A 13,696-nucleotide genomic window follows, 5' to 3' on the forward strand; every position below is an offset into this window, starting at 1 on the left:
TTCCGACGGAATTCCGAGGAAACAAAATTCCGAGGATACTCCGAGGACACGAAGTTCGTCGGAAGGTTCCTCGGAAAATACCGAGGGAATTCCGATGGTCCAATCCTCGGAAGTTTCGACGAAATATTCCTCGGAATGTTTATCGGAAAATACCGAGGAACAAAAGTTCCTCGGACTTTTCCGAGGAACTTTCTTCCCTCGGAATTTTCCGAGGGAGTGGAGTTTCTCGGAAAATTCCGAGGAACTTTTTCCCTCAGAAAATTCCGAGGAACTTAAAGTTCGTCGGAATTTGCCGAGGGGAGAAAGTTCCTCGAAATTTTCCGAGGAACCCCATTCCCTCGGAATTTTGAAAAAATTTATTTTTTTAAAAAATTTATTTTTTTTTAAATTAATTTTATTTTTAAAAATTAAAATTTTTAAAATTTAAAATTAAATTGAATAAAACATAAAATAAAACATAGTAGATAATATTCAAATTTAAATAAAACATTCAGAGTTTTTGGAAAAAAAAAAAAACTACGGGTCTTGAATGTTCGGGAACGTCTCGTTCGGGTACATCCTCTTCATCATCTCCATCATCTGCTCGTTCAGCCTCTTCTGGGTCTCATAGCCCGCCTGTTGAGCTGCCATCTGAGTCTCCAACGCAGATATCCGATCATCCTTGTCCTTCAGCTGAGCCGTAAGAACTTCTGGATCAACATACGCATGTGGTGCAGAAGAAGGAGCAGCCGACCGGGAGCGACGACCCAAACCGACCAAACGTCCCTTTTTCTTTGGAACCGACTGAAATATAAATAACCAAGTTTAGATAATTTAAATTGATGATAAAATAAAAATCAAGAAATAATTAAATTGAACTTTAAAAAAAAAAAAACTTATCGATTCAACGATTTCGTTGATTCGAACCCGAGACAAGTTGGTCGAGGCCGCCGAATCGTCATCATCGGTTTGAAGCTGAGACACTTCGTCATACACCTGAGTTTGGACCAGGTCGACCACGTCCCTCACAAGACCATCATCAATCTGGCCGGTCTTCTTGTTGGTATACGCCCTTTTCATAAAGGCGAGATCATCAACTGGGTGGCCTTCATTTTCTTCCGCCTTGAAAAAAAATAAATTAGACAAACATTAGAAATTTGAAAATGCAAAAAAATAAAATTCTGAAACTTAAATAATTGAAGAAAAAGCGGTTGAGCTTACCATGCGATCCGCCAGAGTGGCAATAGATTGAGCACCCAAGTTATGCTTGTAGATGCCCTTTCCTTTACGGTCGCTCCTGCGGTTGTTGGAGTTGGTTGATATCTTGCATATTTGCATTGTTTTATCCATTCATCCATGAGCATTTTCATCATATAGATTAGGTTTCAGACATGTTTAGGTTGCATTTTGCATACATGAGTCTCTATTAGGTACTGGAATACCACATGAGGCTATTTGGAGCTCAAAAGAGGTGAAAAGGTGACCATTGAACGAACCGAGCATGGGAGCGACCTCCCGGAGCGACATCACGAAGTCGCTGTGTCCCACTTCTCAGAGCGACCTTCCTAAAGCGACGCCATGAAGTCGCTCGCGTTCTCATTACTCCGAACAGTCTTAGATGACCCTGGAGCGACTTCTCAGAGCGACCTACCAAAGTCGCTCCCGATCCAGAGCGACCCGTTGGAGCGACTGCACAAAGTCGCTCGCGTTTTCACTTCCGGAGACACACAACTCGCTCTCGGAGCGACCTCTCGCAGCGACCCAGCGAGGTCGCTCCCGAAGCTTGGAGCGACCTGTCCAGAGCGACAGGGAGAAGTCGCTCGCCATCTTGGTTCCCGGAGACAAGAAATCGCTCTCGGAGCGACCTCTCGCAGCGACCCAGCGAGGTCGCTCCCGAAGCCTGGAGCGACTTGTCGGAGCGACGAGCCGAGGTCGCTCCGCGCCTATTATCTGCTCGATTTCTATTTTACTTAAGGGCCTTTTGGTCATTTCATTATGCACGTTTTGCACTTGGAAAAACCTATGTTTTAAACATCTTTTGTAGCCACCAGTGGCAGATTATCTTTTATCTTGGATCTATTGAGAAAGACACAAGAACTCTCTTGAGAAGTTCATCTCTTGGTTTTGATTTGTTATGTTCTTGTGTTCTTGTTGATTTCTTATCTATTTCTCTACATGGTTAATCTGAAATCCAATATGGGTTTAAGAGGAATCATGGAGATTAGTGAGTAATCACCTTTGGAATTCATGGGTTAGGGAGATTAAGGGTGATTAGGTTAGAGTTAGGATGTTTTAGTGTAGATCATTCATATTTCCTTGCTAGTAGAGTAATCATAATGCATCTTCTGAGTTGGCCACTCAGTTGTTGATCCTTAGGCATTTCTCACCCGAAAGGTGTTCGATGAAATGCCCGAGACAACTCTCCTAGGCTTTTAGTATACTTTGCCAAAGACATTTGTTGTTAAAGGTACTAAGATAGCTAATAGACTTGTTAGTAATGATTGCTTTCATATTATTCAACCAAAGACATTTGATGTTTGAGATATGTTAGCAAATGAGCATTCATCTAGACATAGAGCTTGCTTAGAATTGTGTCTAGGCTTAAGGTTGATAGTTTGATTGATCATTTGCCATCCTTAGTTCGATACTTGATCACCCAAGGTCTAATCCCTATACCCATGAGTTCTCTTTTCCTTTAGTCAAGAAAGTATCATTCTGTTATTGCTTTCTAGTTTTAGTCATAGTTTAAAACCCATCTAAATCATTGGTTGCACTTAGATTAAGTGAGTACTTGCATTCTCAGTGCTTTGATATCCCTCAGAACTGGTTCGACAATCTTCTATACTACAACATTTGTCTTAGGAGCCTTGAAAACTCCTAACATCAAATTGGCGCCGTTGCCAAATTCTGAGTAGATTTGAACATTGAGATTTAGTCACTTGCTTGAGACTAAGTCATTTTTATTTTTTTTTGTTACTGATTCTCTTTCTTCACCTCCCTTTAATCTACAGGTGTATGAACTTGAGGAGCAGGGGTCCATCAAACCTAGTTCCAATAGCTGCAGACATCAGAGCTTTAGAGAGAGAGTGTGCTAGAAATAGAAGAGAAGAAGAGCAACAGGCTCACTTGCAGAGATTGAGTACTGATATGGGAGACATACCTCAAAACCAACAGCGAGCAGCTCGACCCATTGGCACTTACGACCGCCCCAACATTCATGGTCATAGATTGGGAATCCGAGCACCCGCTGTGGCAGCCAACAACTTTGAGATCAAATCAGGACTCCTCAACGTGATCGAGAACAACAAGTATCATGGCTTGGCTCTAGAGGATCCATTTGATCACTTGGACAGGTTCGACAGCTACTGTGGGTTGTCAAAAACCAATGGTGTGTCCGAAGATGCCTTAAAGCTCAAGCTATTCCCTTTCTCTTTGGGGGATAAGGCACGTCAGTGGGAGAAGTCTCTACCCAGTGACTCCATCACTACTTGGGATGACTGCAAGAAAGCATTCTTGGAGAAGTTCTTCTCTACTTCAAGAACTGCTAAGCTGAGAAACGAGATTTCCAGCTTTCAACAGAAGAACTTGGAAGGCTTCAGTGAAGCCTGGGAGAGATTCAAGGGCTACCAAGCTCAATGCCCACACCATGGCTTTTCTAAGGAGAGCTTGCTGAGCACATTCTACCGTGGTGCTCTTCCTAAGTACAGAGCCAGACTGGATACAGCTAGCAATGGGTTCTTCTTGGGGAGAACTGAGGAGGATGCAGAAGACTGGTTGACAACATGGTAAAGAGTGATGCAGTCTACAGTGGAGACCACGACAGAGGCAGTAGAACAGATGATAAGCAGACGAGGAAAGAGATCAAAGCTTTGGAAGACAAGATCGACCTACTCATTGCTGAAAAAGCAACCCAAGAGCAGCTGAAGTTTGTTGGTAACTCCAAGCAGGAAGATCCACTTGCTGTCAATGAGGTTGAGGTTTGGAAGGTCAAGAGGAGTTGTGTTTCATCAACAACAATGGTAGCTGGTACAAAAAGGAGCCCAACTTTCAGTACAACAACTACCAACAGAAATCCTATCCAAACAACCAACAGAGTGGCTATCCGCCAAGAAACAACCAGCAAGGCAGCTATCAGCCTCAGCAAAACCCCTCGTCTGGTTCCTCTGCTCCTCAAGAGAGCAGCACTGATACCTTACTGAAGCAAATCTTGGAGTCTCAGACTAGAAGTGAGAAGCAAGTTGGTTATGAGTTGAAGAACCTTCATTCCAAGATTGATGGGAGCTACAATGAGCTCAACAACAAATTCTCACACCTTGCTTCTACAGTCAGGAATTTAGAGAATCAATTTGCTTCCATGAACACTCACCAGAATCGCCAGCAAGGATCTCTACCTGGAAAGTCTGACCAAAATCCCAAGGAGGCCAAAGCTATCACCCTTAGGAGTGGTAAGCAGTTACCTCCTAGAACCCTCACCAAGGATGCTGAGAAATTAGGTGAGGGGGTTGCCATCAACATAGATGATGAAGTGGTGATTGTTGATGAGAAGATCAATGACGAGATCTTGGAGAAGATAGTGGAAGCCAAAGGTAAAGGAAAGGTTGGAGAGGAGAAGAAGACAGTAAAGGATGGTGAAGTTGTTACTCCAGCAAGTGAAAGTTCTTTTGTTCCTCCTCCCTATGAACCCAAACTTCCATTCCCTGGTAGATTCAAGAAGCAGCTGCTAGAGAAATACAAAGCTCTGTTTGAGAAGCAAATGAGTGAAGCTCAGGTTGCAATGCCCATCATCGATGCTTTCATGTTGATTCCTCAATACAACAATTTCCTGAAAGATGTTGTAGCTGCAAAGAAGAAGGAGATGGAAAGCATGATGATTCTTACCCATGAGTGCAATGCCATCATCCAGAGGCTTGATGTTCCAGAGAAATTAGAGGATCCAGGAAGCTTCACACTACCTTGTGCTCTTGGACCTATGGTATTTGAGAAAAGTCTCTGCGATTTGGGAGCTAGTGTCAGCTTGATGCCTTTGTCTGTTGCAAAGAAGCTTGGATTCACTCAGTACAAGAAGTGTAGACTCTCTCTGGTGTTAGCTGATCGTTCAGTGAAGTACCCTGTGGGCATCTTAGAGGACCTCCCTGTGAAGATTGGAAGGTATGAGATACCTACAGATTTTGTGGTGCTTGAGATGGGTGAGGAGGCTCAAGACCCATTGATTCTAGGAAGGCCATTCTTAGCTACAGCAGGAGCTATTGTTAATGTGAAGGAAGGCACGATTGATCTCCATTTGGGTAAAGAGAACATCCTCCACTTTGACATTCAAGGAGAAAATGAGGAAACCAACTGTGTTCGGGCAAGCCTTCTACATTGAAGAGATGGCCACTCCTGCTGATGAGCATCTTGAAGAGTTACCACCTGAGGACGACGAGGAGGGAGCATCTCCCTCTACTCATTCCCTATAGAAGGTAAACCACCACACTCCCTTGTATATACCATTTCATTTTTGCATATTAGTCTTCTTTTCGGTATCTCTCTCTACTTGACAACACAGAGACTGTGTAACTCAAGTTTGGGGGAGGTACCAAGTATTTGATGATGTTTGCTTTGATGTTGTTTCATTGAGTCATGCATTGCATACCTATTTGCATATTAAAAAAAAAAAAAAAAAACAATCATTTAGTTTGCATCATTTGCATTTCTAGGAGAGTCTAGAGCATATAGGTTGCATTCACTTGCATTGGGAGCAATGATTTTAAATGCCTTGTAAAGAACACTACGTTGCACCTGAGTAGCTTTTGCACCTCTCAAAAAGACTTGTATGTTCCGAGACTTGAAAACTCTTCCTGAAACTTGTTGATTGCTGAAACTCAGTCTTTGAAGCCAACTACAACCTTATTTGAACTGAACGAACTTAATGCCTCTTGCTCATGGTCCCTTGTGTACTGAGTCATGGCTATACACACTTGAGTTGTCACATCCTTTATGCCAATCTTATTTTGACAAACTCTAGTGGTAGACCACTCCCAAAACCCTTCCCTCCTTTTAAGCTTTCATTGTTTGATGAGTGAGGCCTTTTTCGGAAAGTCTTACATGTGCATAATGTTGAGAGTATCGGGAACGACAATGCTTGATCTTCATTCTTGCTAGATTGGGCACTCTATTGTCTAGCTATAGGTGGGGGGTGAGTGTTGTGATTATGATTTGGGAGGAATGAAAAGGAAAAGAATAGACTCTTTGTGCTTAAGTGAATTGTTTTATTGGGATAAGTAGAGAAGCCTCTAGCTCAAGTTTTGAAAAGTCTTGGCCCCCAGCCTAAAAAAAAAAAAAAAAAAAAAAAAAAAAAAGAAAAACGAAAAAAAAAAGAGAAAAGAAAAAAAAAGAAAAAGAAAAGAAAAAGGGGGCTAGCAAAGTTGTTAAGAGCTAAGAAATGTTTTGAGGTTGTGAAAAATCCCTTGTAGATTTCAAAGAGAAAGAGTTGATGTTCTTAGGATCTTTTGGTGAGAGATGTGAGTTGGGTTTGACATTGGGAAATGATTGTGTAGTTGTTTGTTTGGGAAAAGGGTAGAACAATGGAGATTGAGCATTGTATGCATGAGTTGATCCCTTTCTTAGATATATTATGTGCAATGTCAAGGCTACTTGTTTCGAGAGTAAACCACCTTAAAGATCATATGTTTTGAATCTCTTGAATCACTTGAATAAAAGCCTTCCCTTACCCAACCAAATGACTTGGACCAACTGACCATTTGCAAGAATTCACCTGATGTTTTGTGCTTAATGAATGTGAGAGTTGGTTGATTTGAATGTGTGGATGCTTGATGATGAGTGTAAGAACAAAAAGAGTTAAGATAGGCCTAGAGAAGCTAGAGTGTAATAAGAGAGTGTGCTAGTTGTGTTTCTTTTGGCTATGTGCTCCCTCCTTCAACCTCTCTCCCTATGAGTTCTAGAAAGTTCACTTGTGGACAAGTAAAAGAACAAGTTTGGGGGAGTTGATATCTTGCATATTTGCATTGTTTTATCCATTCATCCATGAGCATTTTCATCATATAGATTAGGTTTCAGACATGTTTAGGTTGCATTTTGCATACATGAGTCTCTATTAGGTACTGGAATACCACATGAGGCTATTTGGAGCTCAAAAGAGGTGAAAAGGTGACCATTGAACGAACCGAGCATGGGAGCGACCTCCCGGAGCGACATCACGAAGTCGCTGTGTCCCACTTCTCAGAGCGACCTTCCTAAAGCGACGCCATGAAGTCGCTCGCGTTCTCATTACTCCGAACAGTCTTAGATGACCCTGGAGCGACCTCTCAGAGCGACCTACCAAAGTCGCTCCCGATCCAGAGCGACCCGTTGGAGCGACTGCACAAAGTCGCTCGCGTTTTCACGTCCGGAGACACACAACTCGCTCTCGGAGCGACCTCTCGCAGCGACCCAGCGAGGTCGCTCCCGAAGCTTGGAGCGACCTGTCCAGAGCGACAGGGAGAAGTCGCTCGCCATCTTGGTTCCCGGAGACAAGAAATCGCTCTCGGAGCGACCTCTCGCAGCGACCCAGCGAGGTCGCTCCCGAAGCCTGGAGCGACTTGTCGGAGCGACGAGCCGAGGTCGCTCCGCGCCTATTATCTGCTCGATTTCTATTTTACTTAAGGGCCTTTTGGTCATTTCATTATGCACGTTTTGCACTTGGAAAAACCTATGTTTTAAACATCTTTTGTAGCCACCAGTGGCAGATTATCTTTTATCTTGGATCTATTGAGAAAGACACAAGAACTCTCTTGAGAAGTTCATCTCTTGGGTTTTGATTTGTTATGTTCTTGTGTTCTTGTTGATTTCTTATCTATTTCTCTACATGGTTAATCTGAAATCCAATATGGGTTTAAGAGGAATCATGGAGATTAGTGAGTAATCACCTTTGGAATTCATGGGTTAGGGAGATTAAGGGTGATTAGGTTAGAGTTAGGATGTTTTGGTGTAGATCATTCATATTTCCTTGCTAGTAGAGTAATCATAATGCATCTTCTGAGTTGGCCACTCAGTTGTTGATCCTTAGGCATTTCTCACCCGAAAGGTGTTCGATGAAATGCCCGAGACAACTCTCCTAGGCTTTTAGTATACTTTGCCAAAGACATTTGTTGTTAAAGGTACTAAGATAGCTAATAGACTTGTTAGTAATGATTGCTTTCATATTATTCAACCAAAGACATTTGATGTTTGAGATATGTTAGCAAATGAGCATTCATCTAGACATAGAGCTTGCTTAGAATTGTGTCTAGGCTTAAGGTTGATTGTTTGATTGATCATTTGCCATCCTTAGTTCGATACTTGATCACCCAAGGTCTAATCCCTATACCCATGAGTTCTCTTTTCCTTTAGTCAAGAAAGTATCATTCTGTTATTGCTTTCTAGTTTTAGTCATAGTTTAAAACCCTTCTAAATCATTGGTTGCACTTAGATTAAGTGAGTACTTGCATTCTCAGTGCTTTGATATCCCTCAGAACTGGTTCGACAATCTTCTATACTACAACATTTGTCTTAGGAGCCTTGAAAACTCCTAACATCATTGGTGGAAGAAGTTTCTTTCGTCTCTTCTTTATCCCAATGCGCACACAACTCCTTCCAGACCGTGTCGTTCATCGACTTTGGGACCTTTTAATTTAAAAAAAAAAAGTTTAATAATTTTAAAAATAGTTTAATAAATTAAAAATTGTTAATAAATTAAAAACTACCTTGTTTACTTCCCACTTCTTCTTCCACTCGTACATCTGCTTCCCATAGTTGTCCATAACTTTATGGACAAAATGGTGATAGATAGAGAGCGTATCATCGGCATTCCAGTTGAATTCTTGCTGAAATAGTTTAAAAATAGTTTTTAAGCACAAAAATATAATAAATATAGAAATTAGTTTAATAATTACAAAAATAAGTTTTAATAATATTTAAAATGTCTAATAAATATAGAAAATAGTTTAACAGTAACCCATGGATCATCTCTGTTCCTTACCCGGGGGTACTTGATATAACAAACCTGATCGGCCTGAGAAGCAAGAATGAAAGGATCATAATATTGCAGCTTCCGTCTTGAATTTACTGATGTAACACCAAATGCATCTGTTCTCACACCTCGATCTGGAGTGTTGTCGTGCCAGTCACAATAGAAAACAGTACAGCGCAATCCAACCATGCCCAAATACTTGATTTCCAAAATCTCATTTATGTGTCCGTAGTATACATCATCTCCTGATGCAGAACAAACACCAGCATCGTAAGTCGTACTCGAACGTCTCCTCTTCTGAGTTGTGAATGCATATCCTCGAGTACAAAATCTCGGATATGACTACACAACAAAGTTTGGTCCAACGACCATCTCGCGTATCCAATCGTCAAATGTTTCACCTCTTGCCAAACCATCACTCACATAAGTAAACATCCATCCACCAAATTCTCTCTGCTTCATTTCTTCTAGTTCGTCCTCTGTGGCGTATCTATATTCAAACCGCTTTTCTGCCATGAAAATCCTTTCATATTGAAGAACATCTTCGCAGTTGGTGAGTAAATATGTTTGCAAATGACTGCGCTCCTGATCAGTAAGTCGACGGTCCTTTGGTTTTCCGCTAAGTCGTCCAACGTCTGTGAAAATGTCTGGAACCTTCCAATGATATGTTGCCCGTTCGCCTCTATCATCATGCCGAGCAGGTCTTCTGTTTTTGGTCTGAACTTCTGCTGGAAAGTAGTACTCGGCAAAGTTTGAAGTTTCTTCATTGATCATCTGTGCGACTATAGACCCTTCCACCCTACTTAAATTTTTTACCATCTTCTTCAAATGGAACATATACCGCTCATACAGATACATCCATCTATACTGCACAGGACCACCAAGTTCCAATTCTCTTACCAGGTGAATAACAAGATGCTCCATAACATCAAAAAATGAGGGAGGAAATATCTTCTCAAGGTTGCACTGAATCACAGCTATGTTAGTCTTCAAATTTTCAATACCTTCAAGAGTCACTGATCTTGTGCATAAATCGCGGAAGAAACCACTTATCCCTGCAATTGCTTCATGAACATTTCGTGGTAATAGTTCCTTGAAGGCAAACGGAAGGAGGCGCTGCATCATTACATGGCAATCATGGCTTTTCAAGCCAGTAAACTTTCCTTCCTTTCTGTCGATACAGTTACGCAAATTAGATGCGTAACCGTCTGGAAATTCCACATCGTTTGAAATCCAGTCAAAGAACGCATCCTTTCCCGCTGCATCAAGTCGGTATATGGGAAAAGGAGCCCTACCACTCTCATCAACATGAAGTTCTGAACGATCACATATATCGACTAAATCGAGTCTTGACTTCAAATTATCCTTTGTTTTACCTTGAACATTAAGGATCGTGTTCATGAGATTGTCAAAAAAGTTCTTCTCAATATGCATGACATCTAAATTATGCCTTAGTAGATGATCCTCCCAGTATGGCAGATCCCAAAAAATACTTTTTTTGTGCCAGTTATGTAGGTTTCCAACACCATCTACCGGAAAACGCTCATGTCCACCGACGTCTGGCGTCCTTTCTGCACCAAAATCTCTAAGTTGTGTCTTCAAATCTTTCCCACGAATTTCCGGAGGTGGACTGTCAAACACCCTCTTGTTCTTCGTAAACAAATTCCTACTTCTACGATATGGATGATCTGGTGGTAGAAATCTCCTGTGACAGTCAAACCAACACGTTTTCCTTCCGTGTTTTAGTTGGAAAGCATCAGTGTTATCTTGACAATATGGACATGATAGCCTTCCATGCGTTGTCCATCCAGATAACATACCATATGCTGGAAAATCACTTATTGTCCACATTAGTACTGTCCGCATTTGAAAGTTTTCTTTACACGAAACATCGTATGTTTCAGCACCTTGAGCCCATAGTTGTTGCAACTCATATATTAGTGGCTGAAGAAACACATCAAGTGATCTCTTAGGATGCTCTGGTCCGGGAACGAGAATCGAGAGAAACAAAAACTCTCGTCGCAAGCACAAGTTTGGGGGTAGGTTGTATGGTGTAAGAATGACTGGCCATAGAGAATACTGTCTTCCACTCTTGCCAAACGGGCTGAAACCATCAGTACATAATCCAAGGTAGACATTTCTTCTCTCATACGCAAAGTCGGGATACTTTGATTGGAAATGCTTCCACGCTTTTGCATCTGAAGGATGTCTGATCTCACCATCTGTTGAGTGCTCCGCATGCCATCTCATTGGTTGCGCTGTGCGTTCAGACAGATACAGCCTCTGCAACCTTTCCGTCAAAGGCAAATACCACATCCTTTTATATGGTACTGGAACTCTTCCACTCGTATCTTTATAACGAGGCTTCCCACAAAATTTGCATGAAACCCGCTGTTCATCCGCCCTCCAATAAATCATGCAGTTGTCTCTGCATACATCTATTACCTGATACGATAAACCAAGACCAGCTACGAGTTTCTGAACCTCGTAGTATGAGCCAGGAGCTACATTATCTTCGGGTAGAATACCTTTTACATAATCAGCAATCGCATCCACACAGTCTTCAGCCAAATTATAATCCGTCTTAATGCCCATCAATCTTGTAGCAGATGATAAAGCTGAATGACCATCTCTGCAACCTTCGTACAATGGTTGCTTTCCAGCATCCAACATATCATAAAATCTCCTAGCTTCGGCATTGGGTAAATCTTCCCCTCTAAAATGATCATTTACCATCTGCTCAGTACCTACACCGTAATCTACATCCGTTCTAATTGGATCTTCTAATCTAACCGCTGGCTGAGGTTCGCTAGTACTACCAAGTTCATAATCAGTTTCTCCATGATGATACCAAATTTTGTAACTTCGTGTAAACCCACTCAAATATAAATGAGTCCAAACATCCCATTCTTTAATAACTTTTTTATTTTTACAATTAGAGCAAGGACATCTTAACATACCTATTTTTGCTTCCGGTTGTCGGTGAACTAACCCCATGAATTCGGTTATACCTTGTTGGTATTCTTCCGTAAGCAATCTCGTGTTCGGATCCAAATGAGGTCGATCGATCCAAGAACGAAAATAATTTGAAGAAGACATGTTTTTTATTAATCAAATTCGTGTGTAAAGAAAGTGAGAGGGAGGATGAAGATATGGTGTGAATGAAGAGGAAGAGGGGTGCTTGTATTTATAGTTGAAATCCTGCCGACGGTCCGAGGAAATTCCGACGGAATTCCGATGCAAACGGCTAGTTCGTCGGAATTTCCTCGGAATTTTTAAAATCCCCCAACGGCTCTCCAACGGCTCTCTAACGTCTATAATATTTCCTCGGAATTCATCGGTTTTTTCCGAGGAACACTAGTTTCCTCGGTATTCCGTCGGAATATTCCGACGAAATGAATTTTCCTCGGAATTCCGTCGGAATATTCCGACGGAATTCCGAGGAAGCAAAATTTTGTGTTTCCTCGGAATTGCCTCGGAAATGCCTCGGTATATTCCGAGGAATTCATTTTCCGTCGGAACGTCCGTCAGAATACCGATGTTTTCTTGTAGTGTCACTTTGTAAGGGCCACATATTTTTCCACCAAGGATCATCAATTATAACTGGACGTGAATTTCACGTCTACGACTAGTTTCAACTGCTAAATGCTTTTTATTAGTCGTAAATATTATGTGGATTAATTGCTATTGAATTTTCAACCAGTTGAAAACTAGAAAATAAGACCAGTTGAAAAGGCAGAAAATAGTATGCGGATTATGGGTATGACTGGTTTAAACGCAGCGGTTGCGGTTGCGGTTGCGGGAGTTTGTGGATGTGGGCGGTTGCGGTTTCTAGCGGTTTTAAGAGATTTCTACGACTGGTATTGCGGTTAAAAATTGGTGCGTTTGCGGGTGACTTATGACTAGTTAACTACTAAATGCGGTAATAGTCAAATAATAAATTAACAATATTTACATTTAATATAATTATAAAAATATCAAACATCATAAAATTATAATAAATATAAAATTTCTATTTAGGGCCTGACTGGTTCAAACGCAGCGGTTGCGGTTGCGGCTGCGGGCGTTTGCGGATGCAGGTGGTTGCGGTTTCTAGCGGTTTTAAGAGATTTGTACGACTGATTCTGTGGTTAGAAATTAGTGCGTTTGCGGGATACTTATGACTGGTTAACTACCAAATACAGCAGCAGTTAAATAATAAATTAACAATATTTATATTTTATATAATTATAAAAATATCAAAAATCATAATATTATAATAAATATGTAAATTATATTTTCAAAGTTATAGTTTTAAATTTTAAAATTATAGAAAATATTTTTGTTTTAAAATTTTATAATATTAATTAAAATATAGTAGATATATTTTAGTATTTTTATAATTCCATTTTAAAAAATTTATTGAATATTTTTATTTTTGTATTTATATGGTTTTAAAAAAAAAAAGAAAAAAAAATTATCCTCCCGCAACCGCCCGCAACCGCAAACGCTAGCTGGAACCAGCTTTTGATTTTTAGAGGTTCGGAGCGGTTTGAAGCGGTTTGAAGCGATTTTTAGCGGTTTGTATGATTGTTTTGAAACGCTGTCAACCGCTACCAACCGCAAAAGCTGCGTTTGCGGGTGGTAGCGGGGAAAACCAGTCAAGCTCTAGAAAGTTATAATTTTAATTTTTGAAAATTTATTGAAATTTTTTTTATTATAAATTTTATAATATTAATTAAAATATAATAG

The 13,696-nt window shown here is 40.8% G+C and overlaps 1 long non-coding RNA gene and 1 other non-coding gene across 2 annotated transcripts; one reads left to right on the forward strand and one right to left on the reverse strand.

The window, feature by feature from the left end:
* The first annotated feature begins 34 nt into the window (after window positions 1-34).
* On the forward strand, window positions 35-516 carry LOC117129116. The gene is made up of 2 exons (XR_004452697.1): window positions 35-137; window positions 214-516. It is a non-coding gene; the product is annotated as an uncharacterized LOC117129116 (long non-coding RNA).
* A 3,009-nt stretch (window positions 517-3,525) lies between these two features.
* Window positions 3,526-3,632, reverse strand: LOC117129382. Its single transcript, XR_004453031.1, has one exon. It is a non-coding gene; the product is annotated as a small nucleolar RNA R71 (small nucleolar RNA).
* Between the last annotated feature and the right edge of the window lie 10,064 nt (window positions 3,633-13,696).

This window comes from Brassica rapa, chromosome A10, assembly GCF_000309985.2.
Source record: "Brassica rapa cultivar Chiifu-401-42 chromosome A10, CAAS_Brap_v3.01, whole genome shotgun sequence".
In the NCBI taxonomy this organism is placed as follows: Eukaryota; Viridiplantae; Streptophyta; class Magnoliopsida; order Brassicales; family Brassicaceae; genus Brassica; species Brassica rapa.